The sequence below is a fragment of the Hemitrygon akajei genome, chromosome 24 (assembly GCF_048418815.1).
Source record: "Hemitrygon akajei chromosome 24, sHemAka1.3, whole genome shotgun sequence".
Taxonomy (NCBI): Eukaryota; Metazoa; Chordata; class Chondrichthyes; order Myliobatiformes; family Dasyatidae; genus Hemitrygon; species Hemitrygon akajei.
Window position 1 is genome coordinate 57,068,695 of NC_133147.1, and position 14,425 is coordinate 57,083,119.

The window sequence follows — 14,425 nt, forward strand, 5'->3', positions numbered from 1 at the left end:
GTACCACTCTGCCGTATACCCATCGAATCCTGGTTACTTGCTTAATTTAAGCCTACTAATTGCAGCTTTTAATTCAGCTTCAGTTATGTCAGCAGTCATCGTTCTATTTTGTTCTTCGCTTAAAGTAGGTAACTCTGGAGAATTCAAGAAGGTGTCAATTTGGGTTATGCTTCCCCCTGAAACTTTGGAATATAGCATTTTGTAAAACACTTCAAAAGCTTCTTCAATTTCACTTAGCTTATTTTTTTATCATTATCGTTCTTGGGTCCCTAATTCTATGAATTGTATTTTCTGCTATCTTTTTTTTTCAGTTTCCACGCCAGTATTCTCATAGATTTCGATCCACTTTTATAATGTCTCTGTTTCAGAAACATTAAGTTTTTCCTGATTTCTTGCGTAGCCAAATTATTTATTTCATTCCTAATTTGTTTAATTTCGCCTAATGTATCCTGTGCCAAATTCAATTTGTGTTTTTCTCTAGTTCCTTCAGACTATTTTCTAATTTCTATAATGTTTTATTCCTCATTTTTTTCTTATATGAAGATATTGCTATAATTTTCCCTCTTAAGACCGCCTTCAGTGTATCCCATTAAATGGGAAGTGAAACCTCTCCATTATCATTAAAATCTAAGTAGAGACCAATTTTTTAAAACAAATTTGTTCCTTAAAGTATGGATCATTGAGTAGACTTGAATTTAGTTTCCAAATAGTATTCTTTGGTTGTATGTCAAAATCAACAGATAAATATATAGGTGCATGGTCATTTACATCTATTGTCCCAATTCCACAGGTGTTTATTTTGTCTTTGTCTTTTCCAAATGTTATGAAATAGTCTATTCTTCTATGTACAGAATGGGGAGCAGAATAATGAGTGTAATTCCATCTGTCAGGGAAAAGATCCCTCCATATGTCAATTAAACCAACATCTCAAAAAGTGTATTAACTTTCTTATGTAAAGATTTTGTTTCATAGGTTTTTCTATTGGAAGAGTCTAAGTTTGGTTGTAATTGTAAATTTAAGTCGCCCCCACATATCAGGAGACCTTCTGTTTCCGTTACCATAATATCAGTAATTTTCTGAAAGAAACCAATATCACTTCCCAGGGGTGCGTATATATTCAATAGAGTAACTGAATTGCCGTCAATATTCCCCCTTACCAGAATATATCTGCCATCTTTCTCTCCCATTTCGAATACTTTTTCAAAATTTAACTTACTTGAGATAAGAATAGCAACTCCTCTCCTATGTCCTGATTTATATAAGGAGAAAAACAGATTAGTGAAGCCCATTCTCTTTAGTTTTCTTATGCTCATTATCACTTAAATGCGTTTCCTGTAAATATACTACATGGGCTTGTTCTTTTTCCATTTTGAATAAAAATCTCATACGTTTGATTGGATTTCATAGCCCATTTACATTAAACGAAATGAATTTAACCTTGTCCTAAGCCATCTGTATTTATCTGTCAATGTATCATTGAAATTAGAATAAAACTTAATCGATCTACTCCCTGAACAAATAAGAACCAAGAAACGCAAATAATAACAAACATGGCAACGAACGTGTGATTCCAAGTCTGAGGTCTCTAGTAGGTGACCCTGCGTTGAGCTAGAGGAAATGTCTAGCTGTGGGCGATAACCCCTCCTACTTGTGAGTTGAGGGCCCTCATTGCAGTATTCATAAAAGTCAGTGAACAAATCCATTACACAGAAAAGATTTCCCTGTGTACTCCTCGTATACTCCTCGTACTCCACACATACACATATATTCTCATTTTGGTGGGGGGAAAGGAGTAAGTGAGTGAATAAAGAATAACAACTAAGTAATATAAAATCCACATTATAATAAGTATTTCTTGAGATAGGTATATCACCATGTACTTTTGTTTCCGTTTAGCATCTCAACATTTTTAAAGGTAGCCAAACCTTATGGCTCTTCTGAAGGGGGTGAGGACTGTCTTTGGGAAACTCCCGGTGTCTACTTGATATATTTCTCTCGGCCTCCTCCCGTCTCCTGCCTTCTCGATTCTCGCATTATTTCCCAAGCGGAGCGGGATAATTCTTCAGTCAGGCTTTCCCTCGTTTTGGTCATGCTGACGAGCAACCCTCCGGCCTTCATGTCTGTAGTCACCTCTTCCACTGTCTGTTACAACCGCGTCCCGTTGTCATAAAGCACTCGAAGTTTAGTAGGGTACGGAGTTTGAAATCTAATCTTATTTTGCTTTAGTACTCGCTTTACTTCAGACTATATTTTGCGTTTCTGGAGGACCGCGCGGGGGCGTGGTAATCTTGGTCGAAATATATTAATTTATCCTCTAAAAACACTCTCTTCTTACCCCAGGCCCTTCGTAGAATCCGCCTTGGTGATGTACCGAAGGAATTTAATTATTATTGAACGTGACTTTCTATCCTGGGTAGGTTTTGGGACTAACGCGCAGTGGGCTCTTTCGACTTCCAGCTTCACAGCTGGGGGAAGATCCAGCGCGTTCCGCAGAAACTTTCCAACAAACTCCGTCATAGATGAGCCCTCCGCTCCTTCGGGAACGTTGTATATTCTGATATTCTTCCGCCGTGATCTTCCCTCCAGGTCAAGCAGTTTACCTTCTTGGTGATGTATTATTTTTAATGTCTTGCTCAGTATCCGTTCCACGTTTTGATCGCGATCTTCCACTTTCTCAATTCGAGTCTCTGCTACCGCTATTTTTTGATTAACGCTGGCGAGCTCTGCCTTAATGTCACGTAGCTGTTGCTCTATTTCTTTCCGGAACTCCCTTATCCCTTTTAGGATTTCGAACATATTCGCCGCTTCGTCTGAACGATGCCCAGCGTCCGCCTCACTAGCACGCGGTCGGGTAGGAGAGCCGCTCGCTGCACTCCTCTCGGACGCAGGCTCCGCAGTGTCGCTTTTATTATTTTAATTTCTTTTTCCAGTTCTTGCCCCTCGTTACAGTTCAAATATTTTTCGAAAATTATCATATTTGATGGGTTAACAGGGCTTAATACGCGTTTTTTCCGGAGGAGCTTGTGACTTAAGCTGCCATTCTCGACGATGACGTCACGGGAAACCCCAAACCTACTGTTTCTAAGGAAAGTAATTTTTTCAACAAGTACAAACTCCCACCTCTGATTAAACCATTTTACCACCTTACTGTCAATCTGATTAACACTTTGCTTTCCTCTCCTAGCTTTTCCTTTTCCCTTGTCCCAGTTCTTTGAGAAAACAGACAGAACCGTGCATAAATTTGCCTAGCATGTTTAAATGCGCTACAAGGAAGGTTAGCGGTTGGGTTCAGACCGAGTGAGATATACACAGAAGTCTAAAAGTAACCTGCTATAAGAATCTATTGAAGAAACGCTATTGTTCTCACTGCCAAACCGGAAATGCTTATTCTTAAGAAACTGAAGTAAATATCCGTTCTGTCCGTGCAACTACTAATTTGTTTTTGATAGTCCTCATTTAGTCCCTCATCACGTGATGGGAATTTTCAAGCGCCATCTCTTCAGGCTGATAAACTGTAGGTAAACAGGTAGATCGATAGATAGATAGATAGATAGATAGATAGATAGATAGATAGATAGATAGATAGATAGATAGATAGATAGATAGATAGATAGATAGATAGATAGATAGATAGATAGATAGATAGGCAGAGAGACAGAGAGAGATAAAGAGATAGAGAGATATAGAGACAGGCATAAGCAGATGGATAGGTAGATAGATAAGCAGAGAAATAGACAGATAGAGAGATAAAGTTAGTACCTCTGTTTGGCTGATTGATTTCAGGTGTGTACGCCGATCCCAGAGGTTAGGTCTGTCACGTGCAAGCCACCCTGTAAAAATATCAGCAACAATAGAACACACCAGGAGTCTGGTTTTGCTGTTAACAAAACTCTATTTTATTAGTAACTACGTAATATAGTCACTGAAACCAGGTAAATCAGGAGTTAATAGTGTAGATATATAAATCCCCAAACTTCTTCAGGCTCAGGTGTTAAGTGATACGGCAGTATGATGGTATGCTAGAAAACTCAGTTCAAATGCACAGGTTAATTAATGCGAGATGTTTATAATCCAAACGTGAATGTTGTGAGAATGTCTTTACGTCAAAATTCCACAGATTCCACGACAGCAATACAAAATAACAATAGCAGTAGGTTTAATCTCCGAAATTGTTCCACTCCACACACGAAGTATCACCAAAGGGATCTTCAACGAATATCCTTTCAAAACAATGGTACCACACCCGAATTCTGCTACGCGATATCTCTAAGTGGTGGCCACAGGATACTCAAACGGAATCCACGTATGGATAATCACCAACAGTAGCTTATCTCAAAGGGGACCTTCTACAAGGGAACCACAACCCAGGCAAGGGTCGACACACTGGTAGATTCCACTTGGTTACCCCAAACACACACAATGTGATAGTCACTCATCCAGTTCCACGACACACGACATAACCCCAACAGTGTTATGCCACAGGGGTGCCTTTCTTCAGTGAACAACCACGCCCAGATAAAGGGTAAACAAACATGTGGTATTCACAAATGTTTCCCCTCACCAGTGAACCCACTCCTGTGGATTAACTAAGTGACAACCACACTTCCGTAGCCGAATGGAAACAAACTCACCCTCGCGGGCTACATGGAGAGAGTCACTTGTCAATACTCAGGATCGATCTTAACGTATCTCATTTAGGCTACCGAATGTTTAAACCAGCGACCGCCTCACTGGTGTCTTCCATTGTCCGAATCCATCTTGACTCTCAGCTGTTTGTGTGTCTGTGTGTCTGTGACTGCCCTTGTAAAAAGAAAACAAGCTGCCGAGAAACCAGAACATCGATTGTCCATGAAATAAATCCACCTTTCTCCACCATAGTAACCAAGCAACTTTGTAATCAGAAGAAATCCAAGTGTCCAAAAGTCAGTCTCATTTCCTCGGCGTCTTAATGTGACAATTCACAGATGAAATGAACCCTGGGTGTACATAACACCCGCCCCAAAGAAAGCAAAATTCTGATCAAGGAGCAAAATTTTTAACTGTAGATTACAGAGTATTAAGCCATACATACGTGTTTAATATGTAGCACATTACAGAAGCGTATATAAATACTAATTTGTATTTCATTCTTAAACTCAACATCCAGACAACCAATCTACCATTTTATTATCTTTATCTCTCACGTTCTTTGTTATGAAATCAAGTTCTTGCAAAACAAGTTCCTGTGGTATTCAAAACGACGTTTTGTCAGGACAATTAACCACCACGTGATCTGCTTGCTTACCAGCTCCAGAGACTGCCTGAACTTTACTCTGAACAAGTGCTAACTATCACCAATGTTTTCCTTGTGAAAAGTTCTGAACAGTTTATTTGTCCAACTCCATATCCTTTAGTTCCACAGGTTTCCTTAGTAATCCCTACAGATGGTCTCTCCAAGTCAAAACAACACTTCTCCAACCCACAACATTGACGTTGTTTATCTTTAAATCCCAAAATATAGTTAAACAAATCAACATGCACTGTCTCTGCAGACCACTGTTCCCTCAACAAGGTCAAAGGTCTTGAATCTGATCCAGACTTCAATTTCACTTTATTCAAAGGTTCAGAAACAACATCTTTCCCAATACGTTCAATAAAATTTTACTCACCGGTTTTCTTCTCATCACCAGATTTTAGCAGTCAAATCCAGCTCTTTCAAGCTGTCAAAATCATCAAGGTCTAACACTAGACCTCCCTGCTGCCATTTCTCCCTCTCGACCTGCCTCTGATTTTCTGCTTCTTTTCTCTTGTTTTTCTGCCTCTTCTCTCTGTTTTTTTTTTTGCCTCCTCTCTTCGTTTGTCTGCCTCTACTCGCTGTTTGTCTGCCTTTCGAGCTTCGAGCTGTTTTAGTTTTAACTCACATAAGTGACTGAGAACACCCAATTTCCATTGGTAACGCTGTTAACCCTTCATTCACTGACACCAATCTATCTGACACAAATGGACTGAATTCCTTTCCTACCAAATCAGACATCTCTGGCTTTAACAGAGATCCAACACAATATTCAGCATCCTGTAGATTTACAGATGCTTCAACAACCTGAACACAAGCAATTGGGACTGCCCCTTCTTCCTCGCTTTCATCACTAGTCCCAGGTTCAGATTCCATTGCACTCTGGCCACCCCAGCTACTCTCTTGGAAGCTCCTATTTGGGATAAACTTAACCTTATGGGTTAAAGAAAACTCATCTGCTAATCTAGCAGAGTCTGGCAAAGTGGTGGCATCCTTTTCATCTGGGTATGCCTTTATATAATCTGGAACAGACTTCATGAATTCCTCAGTCAAATCCAGCTCTTTCAAGCTGTCAAAATCATCAAGGTCTAACACTAGACCTCCCTGCTGCCATTTCTCCCTCTCGACCTGCCTCTGATTTTCTGCTTCTTTTCTCTTGTTTTTCTGCCTCTTCGCTCTGTTTTTGTTTGCCTCCTCTCTTCGTTTGTCTGCCTCTTCTCGCTGTTTGTCTGCCTTTCGAGCTTCGAGCTGTTTTAGTTTTAACTCATATGCTGTCTTCGCCTATTCTCACCCACCATACTAAATTTTTCTACCTGAAACTGAAGCTCAGCCTCAGCAGGAGTACCTTCAGCAAACATTTCCAACACATCCTCATTAAACTTACCCTTGGCTGAGGAATGATTTGCTATTAACGGCATCTGAGTCTTCCTCATTTTAGTGTTCCCCTTAAGCTTTAACTTTTGAGCAATTTCACTCTGCACAACCCTCTTAGCATCCTCCAATGCTTCAGCGGTTGGCGTTTCCTGAAATTTATCAACATCCATTCCTGCTGATATTCTACTCAAGCAAATCAAATGGGATTTTCCCCAATCAGACCGAATATTAATCAATCAATTAAGTCCCCAACAATTTTTAAATGGCTCCAAATAAATTATTAATATCCCGGAAGAGCCCCTAATTTATGGCACACACACGCCTTCCTATAAAAGTATCAGCAACAATAGAACACATCTGAAATATGATTTTGCTGTTAAAAACACTGTTTTATTAGCAACTACATAATATAATAACTTAGACCAGGTAAATCAAGAGTTAACGGTGTTATGCATATATAGGTGCAAATATATAAAACCCAAACTTCTTCAAGCTCAGATGGTAAGTGTTACAGCATTAAGATGGTATGTAAGAAACCGCAGTTCAAAAGCACGTGTTAATTAATGCGAGATGTGTGTAATCCTAAGGCAAATATTGTGAGAAGGCGATTCCATCGATATTCCACAGACTCCACGACATCAATACAAAATAATAATACCAGTAGGTTTTATCTCTGCCGATATTCAACTCCACACGCGAAGCATCACCGACAGTGATCTTCAACGAATATCATTTCAACACAAATGGTACCACACCCGAATTCAGCTACGGGATATCTCAGAGTGGTGGCCACAGGTACTCAAACGGAATCCACGTATGGATAATCACCAATAGTAGCTTATCACAAAAGGGACCACCTTAAAGGGAACCACCACCCAGGCAAGGGTCGACACACTGGTAGATTCTACAAGGTTACCCCAATCACACACAACCTGATAGCCACTCATCCAGTTCCACGACATACGAAATAACTCAAACAGTGTTATGCCACAGGGGTGCCTTTCTTCAGTGAACGACCACGCCCAGACAAAGGATAAACAAACACGTGGTATTCACAAATGTTTCCCCTCATCTGGGAACCCACTCCTGTGGATTAAATAAGCGACAATCACCCTTTCGTAGCCGAATGGAAACAAACTCACCCTCACTGGCTACTTAGAGAGAGTCACTTACAATACTTAGGATCTCACCGCATTTAGGCTACCGGACGTTTAAACCAACGACCGACTCACTGGTGACTTCCATTGACCGAACCCATCTTGACTTTAAACTGTGTGTGTCTGTGTCTCTGTGACTGTCCTTGTAAAAAGTAAACAAGCTGCGGAGAAATCATAACATCGATTGTCCACCAAAGAACTCCACCTCTCTCCACCATAGTAAACAAGCAACTTTGTAATCAATAGAAATCCAAGTGTCCGAAAGTCAGTCGCATTCCCTCGGTGTCCTAAAGTGACAGTCCACAGATAAAATTTACCTGGGGGTCTATAACAGTTTGCAAAGGTTTCGTCACTAGTCGAGCTGACATCATCTGTGCGCAATTCAATGTTGGTACCGTTGAAATTTCGGGTCTGACTCATTGTTCTGACTGCCTGCCTGTCGCACTGGCCGCTAGTTACCGCTGGGTCCCGACCAACGTATAAAAGGGGAATTGACCATGTATTCTACTATCATCACTTGTTTTTATAATACACTTTTTTTATCTTAGAAACTAAAATACTCCACTTGATGTTATTCACATTTAAAAGCGGTTCTCATAATTTTATTCAATTGCCCTCTGTTGAATTGGAATAAGTCCTAAAACCCTCAATAATTAATTTGGAAGAAATCTTAGCACTGTTTCCCATTCCTTTCGCTATTGATAGTCTTCTGCTCAGTAAGCTCCCATGCTGAATATTTACCATCGCAACTAAAGAAAGGATGAAAGATGGAAATAACGTACACTCAACGATCTTCAGTATTTCACTACGGCATTCGCTGCTGAACAGCAGAAATATTATTAATAATGAACAAGTCGACTGAGCGTATTTTCTTCATTTGCATTAGTTATGCCCCATTTAATAATTAGAGACCTGCTTTTTATGTGCATCGATTATATACGTCATGACCTAACTCTCCATCCAAGTAATTGTTCAAATTAGTAGTTGCATCGCTAAAGTATCGGGAATTGTGCGCATTTAATGCTTACATGTATTATTACATCCCCTGTAGACAAGGATAGGATTCGACTGACCATGATCTTCTCCATATTTTATGTTTTCGTCCCTGAATTTTGTTCATTATTTTAGTAGATTATCGGATCAAGGGAACTATATGATGACGTGGTTACTGTGAATTGGTGTCCGTGAGATACGAGTGTGCCCATGGGATAACTGAAAGGCGATCATTGAAAGTTGTCTCTATCCACGCACTAGTCTTTCTGTTTCCGTCATGATTCTGTTCTATGTGGCAAAGAATGTCCAGCGGAGACAGTGCCTGATTGATAGATATCAAAGATTCAAAGCTGTTGCTTGAACCCCGGGGTGGGCGGTGGTGTTGTTGAAGGACAGCGCTTCCATTAGGAAGTCACAAAATAATGGAGGGTTTGTCTGCGAGTAGGCGTTTAAAGATTTATGGAAGAATCAGAGACAATTATTTAATTTATTATAATTCCCCCTACAGCGGTCGTGAAGGACCAGAGTGAAAACGTTCAAGGTGCGTGCTAAACTTTATTGATTGTTCCTATAATGCTGCTGTTCTATCTTTCTGTTTGATCGATGTGTTATGTGATGAAACCAACTTTACTTATTGTCTCTGATTTTTCTACGGCTCTGATATGATTGAGCCAAACCTGCTGCAAGCAAGATTAAGGCCCAGAAACAACTGCTATTCCTTGGTTTAGTTCACTGAAATTCTATTTTAGACAGATGAGGAGGTAAGATGACAAGGCGGTTTTACAGATACGGAGTTCATTCGTTATGGAGACATTGTTAACAAAGCTCAACTTGAAGAAGAAAGTTTTCTCTGCTTTCAGAAGCAGAGGATATAATTCCACAATAACGTGTAAAGGAATCTCTGCAATAAATTCCCTTCCGAACATAACAGAGTAATCAACAAGCACCGATATGGAATTCGTCAGTGTCACAAGAAGTGAAATGCACAAGGTCCATTGGAACCTCTGCAGTCCACAGATTTAGCGTATGTGTTTTACACCAACCCAAAAGAACACAAATTCTCTCCAAATTATAAAAGGGAACAGATATCCGCTATATAAAGTGAGGTGTCTACAGGGTACTGAAATTGCTTTAAACGATTTGGTGTTTGTTATTCACAGGGTAAAGTTCAATATTCGCTTTTAAAAATCCTAGGCACGAGCAATCTCACAACGGACGCGTTTGACATTATAACAGATCGAAGGTCCTGAACGGACTATTCTGCGTCATATGCCAAAATAAATTTGGGACGGAAAAGTTAAAGGGAGTGAGCAAAAAAGGAATTTGTTAGACAGGACAATGGACCATGGAGGAAAGGGAGGGAGGAGGGGCATGATGGGGTGGTGATAGGCATGTGACGACAAGAGGTAAGAGATAATAGTGAGGACATTGAAGAAGAGGGAGGGAGAATGGTGAAAAGTTCCTGGAAGTTAGAGAAACCGATGTTCATGTCATCAGTTTGGATAATTATGATAACAAAATAAGTAGCATTATGATAATATTCCATTCTAACAATACATAATGATTGTGCATTGCTACAACAGTTAACCAGCTATCCATGCTACACAGGGACAAATTTTCTTCACCGCGAGGAAAACTTAGTAAACGTGACAATGAATTCGGAAATAAAGAGTATCTGTAGAAAATTCAGACAAGACATTGAACTTTAAATAATATATTAATATTTGCCAAACACGTGTGAAGATTACGCTGAGGTTGTGCGTGGTCTGAATCAATTTATTCTCTGTATTTGCAGCTGATTTGGTGAAACCTATACTGTCAGCTGACCGTGGGGTCTATGTGTCCGGTGAAGCGAGTACGTTCAGTTGTACAGCGAAAAACCTACACCCGATTTCACGCTATCTGCTCTACGAAGTCGGACTACAAACACCTGTCCAAAAATCAAACTATTTACGACAAAGTAGTATGACGTTTACCATGGTAAAGATGAGGGCAGGCATATATGACTACTACTGTGCTTACTTGTGCTCAATAAGTGGGAGAATTGTCACGTCAGAGAAAAGTGAAACGGTGAAAATAACTGTCGTGGGTGAGTTTAATATTTGTCGATTTAAGGGTATGTCGTATGTACTGATGCCAGCGCGTAATGGAAAGATATTTAGACAGACAGGGGTCATAAAGAGCAGATTAAAACTTACTTTCACTCCCGCCCTCTCATATTCCTTCCTGTCTTTGTTATGAGCGTGTCTTCACCAGAGTCATAGAGTCGCCGAACAGGACAGCACAGAAACAGGACCTTCGGCCTATCTAGTCCAGCCTAAAGAGTTAAACGGCCTACCCCCATCAGCCTACACAGGAAACATAGCTCTCCACATCTCTATCATTAATGTACCGATCGAAACTTCTCTTATTCGTTGAAATCGAAATCGCATGCACCGCTTGCACCAGCCGCTCGTTTGATGCTCTCACAACCCTCTGAGAGAAGACGTTTCACCGCAAGATTCCCTTAAACTTTTACCTTTCACATTTAACCCATGACCACTTTTTGTAGCCCATCTCGACTTCAGTGGAAATACCCTGCTCGCATTTAGCCTATCTCTTAATTTTGCATACCTCTATCAAATCTCCTCTGAATTGTCTGTGTACCATTAAATAAGGTACAAAGCTATCAATCCTTTCCATATATCTTTGGCCGTCCAGAGCTGGCAACAGTCTTGTAAATTTTCTCTGTACTTTTGCAAACTTACTTATATTATTTTTGTAGGTATGTGATCAAAACTACACACAATACTCCAAATTAAGCCTCACCAACATCTTATATACCTTCAATATAATATCCCCTCTCAAGTACTCAGTCCTTTGATTTATTAAAGCCAGTGTGTCAATATCTTCCTTTCCGACACTATCAAACCTTACGCTGCTTTCAGTGAATTATGGACCTATATCCCATCATTGTTCCTTCATTTGCATTCCTCAGTTCCCTTCCGGTTATTGTGTAAGACCTGCCCTGGCTGGTCCTACCGAACTACAACAACTCTCACTTTTCTGACTGAATTCCATCTGACATTTTAAGCACATTTTTCCAGGAAGTCTAGATCCCATTGCAAGTCATGATAGTCCTTCTCGTTGTCCACCTCACCCCCAATCTCCGTTTCATCGGTAACTTTGCTAATCCAGTTCACCGCATTATTATTCAGATGTTTGATTTCGATGACAAACAATAACATACCGAGCACCGACCCATGCGACACATGCGGCTCCGGGAGGCAACTATCTACTACACTCCGGTTGCTTTACAAAGCTGATGTCTAGTCCAATTTACCACCTCATGTTGAATGCGAATGACTGAAAATTCCTAATGAAATTCCCATGCAGAACTTTGTCAAATACCTTGCTGAAGTCAATGTAGACACCATTCACTGCCTTGTCTCCATCAACTTTGCTGCTGGATTCCTCAACAAACACATTAGGATTAGTTTGACGCAACTTACCTCGCACGAAGCCAAACTGACCATCCATAATTAGTCCATGTCTATCCAAATGCTCATATATCGGGTCCAATATCCTTCCCTCTACTCAATTCAAGCTCACTGGCCTATAATTTCCTGGATTATTTTTAGGAGTTTTCTTAAATAGCGGAAAACATTGGCTATCCCCCAATCCTCTCGAATCTGACAGGTCGCTAAGGATGATTTAAACATTATTGCTAGTGCCCCGGGCAATTGCACAGTTGCCTTCCTCAACACATTGTCAGGCCCGGGAGAACTATCCATTCTAACTTTCCCCAAGCCAGCAAACACCTCGTGCTCTGTTAGTTGTATAGGGTCCATTACGTTGATGCTGCCTTGCCTTTCTGTTGTAGATTTTGTATCCATCTCACGCTCGCGTGTATATATATATATAGATATATATATATATTTTTTTTTCTATTTATATATATATGTATATCTGTGTGTGCGTGTGTGTGTGTGTGTGTGTGTGTGTGTGTGTGTGTGTGTGTGTGTGTGTGTGTGCATTTCATCTCTTGCATTTCTTGTGCTACCTAAACAACTCGTTTCTTCCTATCTGCCTATACCTGAAATGCAGCCTGCTCTATTCCTTAACCAGGATAATGAATGTATTTTGTTTATCCACACACTTTCTTTACCTTCTCCTGTTATCGTTACCCTTTATTCTGACAGACAAATGGAGTCTTTGAACACTCAGGATAACACTTTTAAAGACTTTCTGCGTAAAATGTACACCTTTGCTGGAAAACAGCCTGTCCTAATTAACTGATGCCAGATTCTTGCTGAAACCATCAAAACTGGCCTTTATGATATTCAGAATCTCAACACGCTTACTAGGCCTGTCCTTTTTATTTCAAATTTACTCTGAAATTAATGCTTGGTGATCACGAGATGAAAAATGTTCTCCTACACAAAATGTTGTCACCTTCCCTATTTCATTCCCTTATAGCAGATCACACAGTCTTTTTCTGCGACTTCGAAGCACTAATTCAGGCAATATTCGTGAACACATTTCATAAACTCTTTCGCATCTAGTCGTTTTACAGAATGGGGCTCCACGTCAATTTCTAAAAAGTTAAAATTGTGTCCAATAACAACCTTATGTTTCTCCATCCTTACACGTCAAACCACCCTGCATCAAACAATTGCTCCTCATCTTAACTCTGCCTGCTGAATGTTTACCCTGTTGCCTAATGTGTTTAGTTTCTGCTCCCTAAGTTTAGTGCCCCCTGGTGGCTTGTCTATTACTAAAGATTTAGTTTAATGCTAAAACGTCTACTTGTTCTGCTTTTGGGTCAAGCATTCTCTATATTTTCTCACACTAAGGCTAATTTTCTAGTTTGTTTCGAGAATTGTAAACAAAAAATTGTTATCGCTATTCATCAGCTGCAATACTCCTTTCTGCTCTATTGATTTTAAATCTCCTTCATGCTCCGAATTTAAATCTACAAATGTTTGTATTATCATTATCGTCAGCATTAATTGCCATCCGCTTCGTAGTTTGCTTAGGTGTTTCTGTCTTTGTGATCTTTGTTTCCCTGCATCACATGCCATACTAAATCCGATTTTTGTTTTGATCCGTAGTATTTACCCCCTGGAATCACAAGCACCTTCTGGCAGAGTGGATGTAGACACGATCTTTGCTGCAACTGAGGCAGCTAGGACTAGAGGGCAAACATGAGAAAGGATGTGTGGGTATTGGAGACATTTCAGTGGCGACACAAGAAAGATTCAGCAAATGAAATGGATAACATATGTGCACCAAATAAGACTCTGGTCCCTGTTCACTGGAGTTTAAATTAATAAAGGGGAGGGGTTCATTGAAAGCTTTTGAACTTTGAATAGAGTCGCAGAGTGGACGTGGAAAGACTGTTTCATTTAATGGGAATCATGTGGGCCCTCCTCCTTTAATCCCTCCCGCTTAGATGTGTCTAAAACATCGGGAAACCTGAAAACTGAGCCGCCAGTCTTGCCCTTCCTGCAGCCAGATCGTACTGATGGGTATAATATCATAATTCCGGGTGTTCATTCATGCCCTGAACTCATCTGTCTTTTCAACCATACTCTTGCTTTGGCAAGATGTTTACGCAACTCAGGAGTTTAGTGACATCATGCTCAAC